Source organism: Crinia signifera, chromosome 1 (assembly GCF_055691185.1).
Source record: "Crinia signifera chromosome 1, ASM5569118v1, whole genome shotgun sequence".
Lineage (NCBI taxonomy): Eukaryota > Metazoa > Chordata > Amphibia > Anura > Myobatrachidae > Crinia > Crinia signifera.
Window position 1 is genome coordinate 440,739,414 of NC_139217.1, and position 16,280 is coordinate 440,755,693.

A 16,280-nucleotide genomic window follows, 5' to 3' on the forward strand; every position below is an offset into this window, starting at 1 on the left:
GTTTTAATCGAACAACATTAAACATTCATGCATTTTCACTATGTGTTATTTTACTCAAAAACACACACATTCACACATCAATCATTACCCCTCACCTCAAATGACAAGTATAACTTACAGTACACATCTGTATGTACCTACCCTTACACGCCCTCTAACATATTTATTATTAAAAACACAGGCAATTTCGAACTGTAATCAAACTTTTATTTTATACAAAAATAAAAAGGGGGGGGGATAAATAAAAAATTAAAGGCGGGCCTCCAGAAGGCCAAAAAGGAGCTGGAGGTACACGAGGGTCAGCATGATCTCCCGTATTAGGGCTGCCACCTCCTCCTGCTGCTGTTCAGTGTCTGTAATGAAGGGATAAAACAAAAAATTAATATATAACATACACAAATGTTTGTTGTATTTGTACATAATAAAAAGTTCTGAGTTATGTGTGAAGGGCACATACATTTAGAAACTACATTGAAGATGGGTCTGCTGTAAACACAGTACTAAAAAATAATATGTTAACACACACATACTGTACATAGTAAATAACATTAATTCAATTACTCCTTCATCAATGAATGTATGCTGTATCCCAATTGTTACTTTGGTTTTGGGGGACTGTCCTCTAACCTCACAATTAGCCTGTGCTATTTAAGGGTTATGACATTGTTGTGGCTTAAGCACTCCTTAGTATTTTAAATTTAGGACATTGCTGTACAAATTATAGGCCTACAGCTATGTTTGTAAAGCATGCATCCGCATGGCCTCACACACTATTACCAAAACAATCTCTACATTTAAGTTGCACCAGTGGCAGATTAAGCCTTTGGGGGGCCCGGGGTACTTTAGAGCGGGGGGCCCCCTTGCACTTGTCATTACTGGCCGCACACTGCATGGGCGAATATTATACTGTCAAAACATAGAGTAAAGGCAGAATAAACTTGGTCAATGGTTACCTGCAGGGGATATATATATATATATATATATTTTGAAAAAGGGGGGTTCTATTGGAGTGCGCTGATTGGTGTACCACCTAGTTACTTCAATACAACATACAATATTAGTACAATTTTGTGTAATGACAGTTGATGTTTGTCCCTTTCCCGAATGAGACGTGCCAATCTGTTCAAGGTATAAAAAAGTTCTTTATTGAAACCCAACGCGTTTCGTCAGAACGACTTCATCAGGGGTAAAAGCAATAAGATTTTCAAATATGTGGTTTGGTCCACTTTTAGTACTTGTACAAAGTAAAATCCATATATGGGGTTTGGGCCAGTACACAGGCTTAGTGACAAATGTAGATCCGCGAATAACAAAAATGGAGATTTAAGTCCCTATTGAGGATGGTTCAGGGGGATTCCGTGTGGTTCGAAGATACTGGAGGCACTGGTTTATGAACCATTGGTGGGTGACTCCGTAGTAGGCACAGGATCTATTCAGTAGAAGATTTTAATGGTTTTCAAGAAGATTCGATTATAAGGTGCATTGACGTGCAGAATTCTTAAGGAAGAATATGGTCCTTTAATTATAGGATCACTCCATTCCAATGCATGTATTTAAGTGAAGGCTCCACCAGCCTTATATGGATAAAATATAACGATTGTCAAAGAGATAAAAACCCAATCGTATCAACGTAGATTAATTATTTCCCACCAGACAGAAGGAACACTTGTTTTCTCAAACAAATTCTCCACAATGTAGCACTTTCCAGAGGCTCCTTCACTGGCTGGTACCAGCCAGTGAAGGAGCCTCTGGAAAGTGCTACATTGTGGAGAATTTGTTTGAGAAAACAAGTGTTCCTTCTGTCTGGTGGGAAATAATTAATCTACGTTGATACGATTGGGTTTTTATCTCTTTGACAATCGTTATATTTTATCCATATAAGGCTGGTGGAGCCTTCACTTAAATACATGCATTGGAATGGAGTGATCCTATAATTAAAGGACCATATTCTTCCTTAAGAATTCTGCACGTCAATGCACCTTATAATCGAATCTTCTTGAAAACCATTAAAATCTTCTACTGAATAGATCCTGTGCCTACTACGGAGTCACCCACCAATGGTTCATAAACCAGTGCCTCCAGTATCTTCGAACCACACGGAATCCCCCTGAACCATCCTCAATAGGGACTTAAATCTCCATTTTTGTTATTCGCGGATCTACATTTGTCACTAAGCCTGTGTACTGGCCCAAACCCCATATATGGATTTTACTTTGTACAAGTACTAAAAGTGGACCAAACCACATATTTGAAAATCTTATTGCTTTTACCCCTGATGAAGTCGTTCTGACGAAACGCGTTGGGTTTCAATAAAGAACTTTTTTATACCTTGAACAGATTGGCACGTCTCATTCGGGAAAGGGACAAACATCAACTGTCATTACACAAAATTGTACTAATATTGTATGTTGTATTGAAGTAACTAGGTGGTACACCAATCAGCGCACTCCATTAGAACCCCCCTTTTTCAAAATCTCTTGTCTGACTCCCACTAACAGGGGAGTCCTATTGGAGTAGGAGCAGATTATTGTCAGCGCAAAGCGAGGTCCATACTGTATTTCTATATATATATATATATATATATATATATATATATATATATATATAGACAGGGGGTTGGCGGCACTCGGAATAATAATAGACCCCATATATATATATATACACACACCACATGAAAAGCCTGTGTTTGTCCCTCTGCCCCTTACTCTGGAGGAGACCTCACAGTCCTAGTGCTGCTTCTGATTAAAAACCCTCCTATGACTAAGCTGCTGCTGCTGTTCTCCATGGACCTGAGAAGCATGTAATGAGCTCCACCAATCAGAGCTCAGCACAAACTTCTCAGCCTCTGTCCTCTGGTGCAAAGTGTCATGGGACTTAGTCAACTCCCAGAAATGCACTGCACACTTGTGCAATCAGTGTGCCTTGGCTCCCGATGCTCAGCACCAGAAATCATGGTCACATTGGCAGATAGGTGAAGCTGCAGCACTACCCCACCCATGCACAAAACATTTAGCTAAAAAAAAAAAAACATAACTTAAACATTTTATTTTTAAAAAATACATGACAACCACAGGGGGCCCCTAGCTAGAGGGGGGCCCAGGGGCACTGACCCCTTGCGCCTCCATTATAATCCGGCCCTGTGTTGCACATCATGCTGGGAACTGGAGTTACCCAACACCTGGAGCCACATAACTACCACACCACTAATGTCGGATATCTCATTGGATGTACTGTTATGTCAATTATTCAAGGGGTGAGGCATGGCCACACTCAAAAAAACCACCAAGGGGAGCCTTGTTCCTGGAGAAGGACAGGACACACCTCATGGTCGGCCTGCAGTGATATGTTGCAACTAATGTTGATGTTGGATACACATATGTGGTTGTTGTGATTGTTTATGTGTAGAAATGTGTAGGTCAACATTAGACACATTATTTACTTACGGCTACTTGAGCCATCCTGGTTGCCGCTGGTTGGCTGTGCAGTGGTTGGGGGGGTCAGGAGCAAGGTGGATGGTCCTGGAGTTTGGCCCGAGGTAGTGGGTGTGAGTGGGGAGTGGAGAGGTTTGGGGGTGGGTGGTGGAGAGGTGTAGGGGGGTAGGAAATGGGGTGGGGAGGGGGGGGGGTGGGGGTTGTGGAGGGGGTGGGGGTTGTGGAGGGGGTGGGGGTTGTGGAGGGGGAAGGGGATGGGGAAATGATGTGGGTCCAAACTGCACCCATTGTCTCCAGTGTTGGGGAGGGGATGTGGGTTGGGGAGGGGGTTGTGGAGGGGGTGGGGGTTGTGGAGGGTGTGGGGGTTGTGGAGGGGGAAGGGGATGGGGAAATGGTGTGGGTCCAAACTGCACCCATTGTCTCCAGTGTTGGGGAGGGGGTGTGGGTTGGGGAGGGGGTTGTGGAGGGGGTGGGGGTTGTGGAGGGGGTGGGGGTTGTGGAGGGGGAAGGGGATGGGGAAATGGTGTGGGTCCAAACTGCACCCATTGTCTCCAGTGTTGGGGAGGGGGTGTGGGTTGGGGAGGGGGTTGTGGAGGGGGTGGGGGTTGTGGAGGGTGTGGGGGTTGTGGAGGGGGAAGGGGATGGGGAAATGGTGTGGGTCCAAACTGCACCCATTGTCTCCAGTGTTGGGGAGGGGGTGTGGGTTGGGGAGGGGGTTGTGGAGGGGGTGGGGGTTGTGGAGGGGGTGGGGGTTGTGGAGGGGGTGGGGGTTGTGGAGGGGGAAGGGGATGGGGAAATGGTGTGGGTCCAAACTGCACCCAGTGTCTCCTCTTCTTCCTCCTCCTCTTCTTCCTCCTCCTCTTCTTCCTCCTCCTCCTCCTCTTCCTCCTCCTCTTTCTTCTCCTCCTCCTCCTCCTCTTCCTCCTCCTCTTCTTCCTCCTCCTCTTCTTCCTCCTCCTCCTCTTCCTCCTCCAGGGCTGCCTGGTCCCGGGCTGCCTGGTCCCGGGCTGCCTGGTCCCGGGCTTCCATACGTGCCCTTGCCCGTGCTGAAATGTTCATGTTGATGGCATAGAAATCGAAGATTGGGTTTCATAAAAAAGGGGGAAAGAAAAATTCACATTAGTCATGCTCATAACCTTCAAAATTATCATTGCTGTGATATTTCAGACATTTATCATGCAAACTATTTGATATCCTACACCCAAAAACTGATCAACTACTTAAACCCCCCCTATACACCCCCTATACACCCATATACCCCCATATACCCCCATATACACCCATATACACCCCCATACACCCATATACACCCATATACACCCCCATACACCCATATACACCCATATACACCCCCATACACCCATATACACCCATATACACCCATATACACCCCCATATACACCCCATATACCCCCCATATACACCCCATATACCCCCCATATACACCCCAAATATCCCCCATATACCCCCATATACACCCCATATACCCCCCCATACACCCCCATACTCAGGAACATATTTATAAAAAGTACACAAAACATTGCTAAAAAACGCTGACATACTAGTAATCAAAACTTACATCGGGCAATATGGCGGCGAAGGCTGCTGAGAAGAACCGGCTGCCGCCGGCGCAGGTCTGACCAGCGCCGCTCAACCTGCCCCAGGCTTCTGCGGACGCCGGTCGTAGAGAAGATCAGGCGGCGGGCAGCAGTATACGCCCGCCGCTTGTCGGCATTGCTAACATATGGGCCCCTGGGCCCCAGGTGACGGTCCATAACGTCGACCAGGGCCAACAGCTCAGGGGTGGAAAATGGCCTAGCTCTGTTGGAAGTCATATTGGCAATGGCGCAGTTATTAATTGCAGGTACATATATCACTTTTGGTGCTTGCTGATTGGTGTAAAAAATTGTTTGTTTGGTATTAACTTTATTAATCCCTCTTACAGTAACAAACTGGATGCGAATAGAAACTTACGCGGACCGTTCCGATATACACACACCACAACCAACAGCATAAATTCAATGAAGAGAGAAGTACTGTATTTACAGTGTGCGGAAAATAATACACGCAACCCTCTACTTATAACTACGCTGCTTAAAGGGGGCACGATGCACCGATATGCATGGAGAGGAGTACTGTATAGACAGTAGGCGGAAAATAATACACGCAACCCTCTACTTATAACTACGCTGCTTAAAGGGGGCACGATGCACCGATATGCATGGAGAGGAGTACTGTATAGACAGTAGGCGGAAAATAATACACGCAACCCTCTACTTATAACTACGCTGCTTAAAGGGGGCACGATGCACCGATATGCATGGAGAGGAGTACTGTATAGACAGTAGGCGGAAAATAATACACGCAACCCTCTACTTATAACTACGCTGCTTAAAGGGGGCACGATGCACCGATATGCATGGAGAGGAGTACTGTATAGACAGTAGGCGGAAAATAATACACGCAACCCTCTACTTATAACTACGCTGCTTAAAGGGGGCACGATGCACCGATATGCATGGAGAGGAGTACTGTATAGACAGTAGGCGGAAAATAATGCACGCAACCCTCTACTTATAACTACGCTGCTTAAAGGGCCACAATGCAACATGTTGCTGTATGACAATTTCATACACATTACATATGTAAGGAAAGCATTATAACGTGATGTTTTGAAATGTGACTCACAAAGCATACACGAACTCCAACAGATACCAGCTGACAACACTCGTCATTGGAATGACAGGTGCCCACATTTCACGATGTAGCACAATGCTCCACAACCTGTGTATGTGCATATACAGGTGTTTGGTCAGGTGCGTTGAGACCTGCGTAATTTAAGCGGGAATTATCGCGGGAAATATCGGCGTAAATTTGCATCTATATTGCGTGGAAAAATATACGCCCCCTTGTTCATGGCGGGAAATTAACATATAAATATTCAGTCAGATGCAGGCCACAATTGCTGCAAACATGTCTGACTCTGACGATTCAGCAGCAGAGGACGCTCTGCAGAGAGCTACAGCACAATCCATGCTTGATGCACTGAACAAGAGGGAACAGGAGCGGAGAAGGAGGGCCCAAGAGAGGAGTAGCCTGCAAGATCAAGCGGGCCCCTCAGTAACAGGCCCTGGTGAACCTCCACCAGCTCCACAAGGGCCAAGCAACCAGCCAGAACAAGAGGTTGCATCTCTCCAAACAGGTGTGACCCAGCAGGTGCATGGTGAGAGAACTGGGGCCACCAGAAAACGTGCTGCAACATCGAGGGTGAGGACTGAGCAGTATACCACCACCAGAAAGAGAAACCCTGCATTTGTAGAGGCCGAAATGCGAATTCTAGTGCCCAGGGCACGCGAATGGATTGAATTGGCAACCAGGAAGCCGGGTGCCAGTGCAAGGAGAAACCTTTGGGAGAAGATCACAGAGGAAGTGAACCAGGTGGCACCAGTGGTCAGAACTTGGGACGCGGTGAAGAAAAGGTTAGTGTGTTTGTCAGGGCAATTTTTCAGCAGTCTCCAGCAGGAACTGAGGCCCTTATTCTAGTTCACTCTTTCTGGCCAAATATTTCTTAGATGGACCAAACCATGTGCACTGCAGGTGAGGCAGGTGTTACTTGTGCAGAGATAATCAGATTTGGGTGGGGTTTTACACCTGCCTCACCTGCAGTGCACATGGTTTTGTCCATCTAAGAAATATTTGGGCAGAAAGAGTGAACTAGAATAAGGGCCTCAGTTCCTGCTGGAGACTGCTGAAAAATTGCCCTGGTCTTTGTCCCCCTGATAATGTCATATGTGTGTACATATGTTACATGTTTGAGACTAATAGAAAGGTGTGTTTGTAGATAGTGCTACACTTCAATGTCACATGTGAACACAACCATGTCTAATAACCCACATTGATATATGAAACATGCACCATTGGTGTGATGTGAGGTTATGGGCACAGTTCTGCTCATGTGAAGTATGTGATGGGACAAGAGAAAGTGTGTTTTTGAAAGAGTTGTTGTAACATGTTCCATATGATGCTACTGAAACAAGAATGAGCAAACTGTGCACATGTAGCTGGTGAAAAACTACACATCCCAGTATGCCATTCCATAGTTAAATTACTCCATAATAACCACATTGTCAAGCTATGGTGAAATGTGTAGTTTCACACCAGGTGGAGGTGCCTAATTTGGCCATGGATGATGTCATTTCTGCATAGTGATGTATGTATGTGCATTTAGTGGCCTAATGAATGAGATGAGACACTGAAATGCCTCCTAATTGAGACATGAATGTGTGTGTGGGACACATATGGCAAAAAAACATAAGATCACCCACACTAGCAAATGTCACGTAGCTAGGGGTACCACATAGTCCCTTTAATTCCGGACACATATTAATTACACAGGTTCTGTGGCTGGCTGACTTCAAGACTCCACTTCACCTAATTTTAAACTGCCACAGAACCTGTGTAAGTAACATGTGTCCGGAATTAAAGGGACGAGGTGGTAACCCTACACGTAGCACAGTGGTGCACATATCTCATGGTGATATTTGTATTTTTAAACTTGTAGGTGGACTGACTTCAAAAGTGCACTGAAGAAGAAGATGACTGACCGGTACAACCACAGCATGTCCACCGGGAGAGGTCCTATGCCTGACCATTTGGAGTATACCCCCCTGGAGCTGGACTCCTGTGACGTGATTGATGTGGGGGAGATCAGGGGGATCTCCAATATGGACAGTGAGCTCCCGGCGGAGGTCTTTGCTGCTGCTTTTGATGGTAAGTCACAGTAATGCATTGTATTTAGAAAGATATTTTTTATTGCGTATGTGATGGTGACATTGTTTTCAATTCTTATCCTAGAAGAAGCAGAAACACAGTATGTACCGCCAGCATCTTCCTCTGCAGAGCCACAGGTGGAGCAAGTGGTCCAGCCTCCACCAACACGTCGCCCCCAGCCCCAGCCACAGGAAACATGGACTGAGAGCCTGTTGGTGACGCTGGACAGGATCGAGCAGCAAGGGGTGGATGCTGCGATCCGTCAGCAGCAGGTGGCGGATTTTCTGGCGGAGTGGAAGGCCACAAACCAGCTGCAGGTTGAGGCCTTGAACCGCATTAATGAAACTCTGGCGGCTGGCATGCTAAGCATTGGCCAACACCTCAGCCGCCAGAATGAACTTCTTGCGGAGCAGCTGTCCACCGCCAGGTCCCTAAGGGACAATCCCCCATCTGCTGCCCCACCCCAAGCTGCTCCCCAACCTTCCACCTCGGCTGACCCTCCTGTGTCGACTAGGGGAAGACGCCGAAAGCCAGCTGAGCCAAAGGCCCCTGTCCCCAAGGCCCCATCTAAAAGGGGCAAAAAAGGGCCCAAATGAGACCTGGTTCACTTCCTCTGTGGTTGGAGGCCAAAGGTTTAAATTGCACTGGACATCCGCTTCCTGAGTTGGCCATCGATCCATTTGCGTGCCATGGGCATGAAAGTTCGTATTTTGACCTCTACAAATGCAGGATATTTTTTTTTGGTGGTGTGTATCTTGCTTAGTATTCACCCTGGTTGTTGCAGTACGTATTCTGGTGTCCCCATTTCTTTCACCATTGCATTTGCAGGGTAACACATGTTTGGAGATATGCAACCTCTTGTTCTGGCTGTTTTATTATTTATGTGTCTATTTTATTTGTTTATTTGATTTCTCACATTAAAGTGTCAAGCTGTGATGCTGAACAGCAAATAAATTTATTTTACAAATTAAATCTAAATTGTGGTATGTGTCATTTCTTGTGTGAAACAAATACTAGATTTATGTGTACTTACTGACCAGGGTATTTTTGAACATTTGTTGAAGTGTGGTCGAAGTTTCCCATGTGTAACCCCCTCCATGGCCATTCCCATGTTCCTATCCAACTTTTCCCTGCTAATTAGTTTGTGTCAGCACATGTGCAGAGCAACTTAATAGGTGAGAAAGCAGTTTGTGTGCAGGTGAGGTAGCTCCTACAGTAGTAGGTAAAAGCAGGTCCAGAACAATGCTTTCCTCATGGAGTGGGTGAGGCAGACAAACAAGGGTGAAAAGGTACATTTGTGTAGGAATGCATATGTGTCCTCCCTAAAAAAAGATGTGTGAATGGGCCAAACATGATAAATTAGCTTGTGAACAAACATGCATAACTTTTTAAATATATATGATTTGACAGTGTCATAAGCAGATGTAGGAATCCTTTGTTAGAGAGATGAGAGTGCAATAATGTGATTGGTGGCATCTTACATCCAGAGTGTAGTCAAATCCAAATCATAGCAGATGAGATAGTGGTATAGGTCATTATTTTGGGTACTATACAAAGATTGTGTGGAAAATAGTGGTCATGGGCTTAAAACATTGCTGAAACATCCTTTGTAGGTGTTAGATGTGGTTTATGTTATTGTATCCTAAATACAAAACCTATGTTAGTATTAGAGTGAACACGTTGACACATGTCGACTTGTGTAGATTGAGTGTGCTACTGCGTAAAGTCTATGAAAGCACGTAGTGAATGTGTCTAACTGTTTAGCAAATACCTACCTTAGCGTATAAAAAGATTCTTACCTTAAATTAAACAAACCTTTAAATGTGGAGAAGTATAAAAACATAAGCTTCCAATGTGTTTGCGTGCTGTGTGTGTGGCTTGCAGGTAGTGAAATCATGCTTTGGACTTAATAGACTGCAGCATTGCTTATTACATTCAGGTGTATGTGTTTGAGTAGTAATCAGCGTTAATTAGCCAACTCAGGCGCACGCTGGCATGCGGTATCTGTAGGGGTGGTTTGAGCTGGCGGTTGGCGGCCGCCTGTTTGGTGTCCGAAATGAACGGTGCCTTAGTCGATCGTGCGGTAGTAGCACCGCTCATTTTTGGTGCACACCCCCGTGTACGCCCATATTTACGCCCATTTTCCCTCATTATTTCGGCCGCTCCCATCAACACGCCCCTATGCCGCCCCATTACCCGTACGCTCGCGTACAGGTTTTTTCGCACGTTGAGACACCGGCCATAAGCGTTGTGGAGTGTTCGCGCCGGCGCATTAGCGTATCTGCACATGCGCAGATCATGAAAAACCCCGGGACGTACGCGTACGGCCCGGCCGCTCCAACCAGAATAAGGCCCATAGATACATATTTCTGCCACATAACATATGTAACATATAACTGCTATAACATATATACTGTACAATATTAAACAAAATATGTGCACAAATCTTGTAGATTATTTTCCTTTGCAAAGGGAAGTGAGTCCATTCCTGTAAACAATACATAATGAATACATTAATTATTATTATTACTAGTAATAATAATAATAATAATAATAATAATAAAAACTATGTAATTCCGTTTGTAATGAGAGTCATACAACACAAATTATGTTTCTTAAAAAGCTCTGACAAGCAATCCCACCATAAAACATTATAAATGATACCCCTTTCACACCAGCCAAAATTCCCGGGTTGGCCCCTGAAACAACCCGGGACTAGCGCTGGTGTGAAGGGCTCATGGGACAAAATCCCGGACCAATATGCCAGGATTTTAACCCTGCTAGCTAGCAGGATTGCTCCCTGCATTTTCTGGTGTGAAAGGGGTATTAGTGACAAGGGGGCTATTTTTTGCAGTGAGGGGTCACTGGCTTGGGAGGCACACATGGGGGTGCCTTAGAGTTTTGTTTGTGTGAATAAGCCCACAGTATAACACAAGGGACTCCCACGTTGCCACGGAATAGCCAAAGGTTGCCTCCGAAAATCGGGTTACAGGCTGGCAAGTTGTAGAAAGGTTCTTCAGCCTGAAATACTTGGTGCTATAGATGAGGCAATTCTTAGAGCAGATCCTGCTACATTGTGAGCGCCGGATTACACAGTGTATCATGCTCTACATATGGGCCCTTATTCAGATCTCATCGCAGTACAAATTTGTTTTCAAAATGGGCAAAACCATGTGCACTGCAGGTGGGGAAGATGTAACATGTGCAGAGAGAGATAGATTTGTGTGAGTTATTTTGTTTCTGTGCAGGGTAAATACTGGCTGCATTATTTTTACACTGCAATTTAGATTTGAGTTTCAACACACCCCAACCAATTTTAACTCTCTCTGCACATGTTACATCTGCCCCACCTGCAGTGCACATGGTTTTGCCCATTTTCAGAACAAATTGGTACTGAAAAAGTGCCAATCTACAAACATGGTATAATTATGTAATTGCAACATCATTGTCAGGGCTGAGGTGGACAACACCATCAATACATTATGGGACTGGCACTTATTCTGTAGTACATACGCTAGTATTTGGAAGATATCAGGTTGCTAATTGTGATCTACCCGACATTATAAAGTAACATTCACAACCTACTTTAATCCGCAGATGAGTGTGTGGATATTATCGGAGGAAATGAGGTTTATCCACATTCCAGACCCTACATGGCTTTATTCAGAAAGGATCCAAAGGATCCAAAGTCATTGATATGCGGAGGAGCTCTCATCAAAGCAAACTGGGTGCTAACTGCCGCTCATTGCGATTTGTAAGTATGTTACACATCATTGTTCAGGTGTTTCTGCCGTACTCAGATGAGCTTTCAATCTAATATTAGGGTTGGGTACACAAGAAAATCAAATATTTTTACATGACTTTCTCATATCTATTGTCTGCAGAAAGGTAAATGTCATTGAAAGTAAAAAATGTGAATTTACGTAAATAGATATTGCCCGCCCAGGGGTGTGGTATAATATGTAAATAATGGTTACTATCAGGCTGTGTTCATCAATTATTCTCTATTTATAGATACTGTACATCCTCATACACTTTTGTTTTGTTAGCACCCTTGGTACCATTGGATGTGATAATATATTTTCTTACAGAAATAAACAGGAAAACCTGCGCTCTAAACAAAGGGTGCAGCCCTAACACAAAAGATAGTCACCACACTATCACAATGACAATACACAAAATATAAGACATTTAGGGAAGCCAATCCCGGGGCATTTTTCAATCTTGGAATTTGGAACTGAAAAGTGCCCAATCCCGTGATTGGCTTACCTAATTTAAAAAAAAAACACCAGAAGCCAGGCTGGTGGGCGGTAAAGCCGGGAACCAGGTGCGCAGTGAAGCCGGGTGGGTGGTGTCGGGAAGCCGGGCGATGCAGTCATGGCGGGCAGCGAGTCCAGGACGGGGCTGTGCGGCCTGCGCAGCATGACCTCTGACCTCGTCACACTGCGCAGAGCCGCACTGCTGGGACAGGGGGAGCCGGGCAGCATCTGAGCACGTACTCAGACGCTGCCTGGCATTACGCTGCGCATGTGCAGTCTAATCCCGAAATCCTGGGATTGAAATCCTGGCGTTTTAGGGGCCAAAATTGGCCACCCTAATTACATTGCAGATGTACCATGACATTTTGTACTTCTTTGTGCTACAAAGTTGCAAACCCAGGCAAAAAAGGTTCCGATATGAGCAGCCACACATATTCTCTCAGCCATATTTCATCATGCTTAATGTGGGACTTTACACACAGTTCTTACATAGGGGGTTATTCTGGTTCACTCGCAAATGCAAATTCACTCACAGAGGGACAAAACCATGTGCACTGCAGGTGGGGTAGATGTAACTTGTGCAGAGAGAATTAGATTTGGATGACTTATTTTGTTTCTGTGCAGGGTAAATACTGGCTGCTTTATTTTTGCCCTGCAATATAGATATCAGTTTGAAGTACAAACCCCAACCAAATGTAACTCCCTCTGCACATGTTACATCTGCCCCACCTGCAGTGCACAGGTGTTTTTCCACTCTGCCATGGGTTGCGATATTACATTTTATTGTGTCTTAAGGACTATACACACTGGGAGATTTTTCCCAGCGTGTATGGACAGCGATGATGTCAAAATCGCTGGGCTAAAAATTGCTCAGTGCATACACACTGTGTGATTTTTCCATTGGCCAGCGATTTTCACAGGGGGTGGAAGACGGTATGGGAAGCAGTCCACTCCGTTGCTCATCTGCTGGTAATACCGGGCGGCGATGATGCAGGAGCGCGCATCACTGCTTATCGGTGCCCCATACACACTGGGCGGCTTTTGAGCTGAAAGCAGCTCAAACAACAAAACTGAGCTGCTTTCAGCTTAAAATCACCACATGTGTATGGGCCTTTAGTGCTGCAATGGCTCCAGTGAGACCTGCATTCAGGGGCGGATCCAGGATAAAATGACAGGGGGGGCACCATGATAAAAGAGGGTTTAGGTGGGGGAGGGGCAGTGTTAGTGGTGCCAGTGTACATGCTAAGAGAGTAGCAGAGAGAGGGTGGGAATGGGATAAAAAATAGGCGCTGGCATTTAAAGTACGCAGGCCCATCATGGCAATAAAAGCGAAGGATGTAGTTGTACGCGCGCCGAAGGCGCGCTCCGAAAAAGGGGTGTGGTCACTCAACAGAGGTGTTTCATTGAGTGTAGTCTACAACACCATATACAACTTCTACACATTATGCAACAAAATACTAGACCCTTTATACTTCCCCCTTACACATGATGCCAAATGGAATGAAACTAAATTCACATAATTCCACATGGATTGAGCCAAAATTCAAATAATGCCACATGGATTGTGTCAAAATTCACATAATGCCACACGGATTGAGCCAAAATTTACATAATATCACACAGATTTAGCCAAAATTCACATAATGCCAAATGGATTGAGCCAAAATTCACATAATGCCACATGGATTGTGTCAAAATTCACATAATGCCACATGGATTGAGCCAAAATTCACATAATGCCACACGGATTGAGCCAAAATTCACATAATGCCACACGGATTGAGACAAAATTCACATAATGCCACACGGATTGAGCCAAAATTCCCATAATGCCACACGGATTGAGCCAAAATTCACATAATGCCACATGGATTGAGCCAGAATTCACATAATGCCACACAGATTAAGCCAACATTCACAATACGCTTCATAAACAGGGACATTGTCCACCAAAGGCACGCATTAAACATTTACACCATAATGTCCATTACACTATAAGTTACACGCCATTATGTCCATTATGTATTATGCCAAACACCATAATGCCTATTAAAAATTATGCTACATAAGTGCTGCTTATCTACATGCTCATTACCAAGGGTTCCATGCTCATTGCCAGAGGTTCCATGCTCGTTGCCATGTGGGATTACATGTTCATTGCCAAGGGGGAATACATGCTCGCGGTAAATGGGGGACAGACGCCGCCAGGCAGAAGTGATAGCCACTGACAGTGGCAGAGCCTGGCTGTATTCAGAGCACTGCAGGTACCGGCTATTTGAAATAATACCCCTTTCACACCAGAAAATGCATTCCCAGTTTGGTCCCTTTTACACCAGCCTAGTCCCTGCATTTTCTGGTGTGAGGGGGAGAGAAAACCACCCTCCCCCCCCCCCCCTTTAACCAGTTATCTCATTTGACCGGCTATATCTTCGGAAGCAACTGACCCATTTATATGAGTATCATATTGAAGAACTTTTGAGTAGGCTTTGAATGATTTTTGTTTAGTGAAACTGTAACGTTTGGTTCCAGAGTAATCTGCCCTCAAAGAATATGAACAGCCATGAAATTACATTTCAAAAATAAAAAAATCGGTTTACACGCAATATCTCTGGAACCGATTGACCGATATGGACCAGCCTGGTATCATATTGAAGGCCCAGCGATTTGGAATTGAATGAGATCAACCACAAGCTTCTGTGATGCCAGGGCGGGAACTGGCAGCCGTCGGAACCGGGTGGGGGTCGGAATTGACGGGTCCCATATTATCCTATGGGGAAAAAAACGTTACAGCTTTACCAGGCGATATCTCCGGTTCCTGGGGGGCTAGAGACATGGGGCTGGGCTCGTTGGAAAGCCCTGGTCCTCAGCTACAAAATGAAATGACAGGGGGGGCACGTGCCCGGGTGCCCCCCCCCTGAATCCGCCACTGCCTGCATTTGTTAGGGATCCAGAACATTTTCCAGCATCCTGCATCGTGTGTATAACAGTGAGTATGGCTTATTGGGGCAGATGTATTAAGCATGGCGAAGAGATAAACTGGAGATAAAGTTGAAATAAAGTGTAAGGAGATAATGCACCAGCCAATCAACTCCTAACTGTCATATTTCAAACTCAGCTGATTGGCTGGTGCATTATCTCCTTCCACTTTATCTCAACTTTATCTCTTCACCAGGCTTAATACATCTGCCCCAGTATCTTTAATAAAACCACTCCACTGGTTAAACAACTGGGCTGTTTGTAGTTGTAAGACCTCTCCATGTGTGTGTACATACACCTTGCTACATCCTCAAGGCTATGCACACATATTCCCAACAGGTTATGGCAGGGCCATAATGAGGCTTTAATGCACCTTGTGCCGGGCCACCACCTTTGTGCATGATGTCACGTATAGGGGACAGCTAGCACCCCACGTATAGCATTCAAAGGATGCTTTAGTTGGCACTGACGCATCTTAAAAGCTGCAGGGTGACAGTGTACCCTATTGGCCAGAACTAAGAGCTGTGGGCTTAGTTGCAGTGCTGGGTAATGGGCCCAGTCAGAATAGAGCCAAAGTGAGTAGGGACAGAGCCAGGGGAGGTGGGATAAATGGAGCAGAAGGATGAGGCTGGTGGCCAATGTCTAATTGGGCCTACACACGTAGCGATTTGGGCCAGCGATTTAGCATGGGCGATTTCCCTTGAGCTTCCCGGAATGTAGATCGCTCAGAAAGTGTCAGCGATGTGCATCAGCGATTGTACTAAGCGATTAAGCATAGGCGATTTCAGTTAAGCAAGGGAAAACGTAGAATGCTGATCGCTATCGCTCGTTTCACAAAACACAG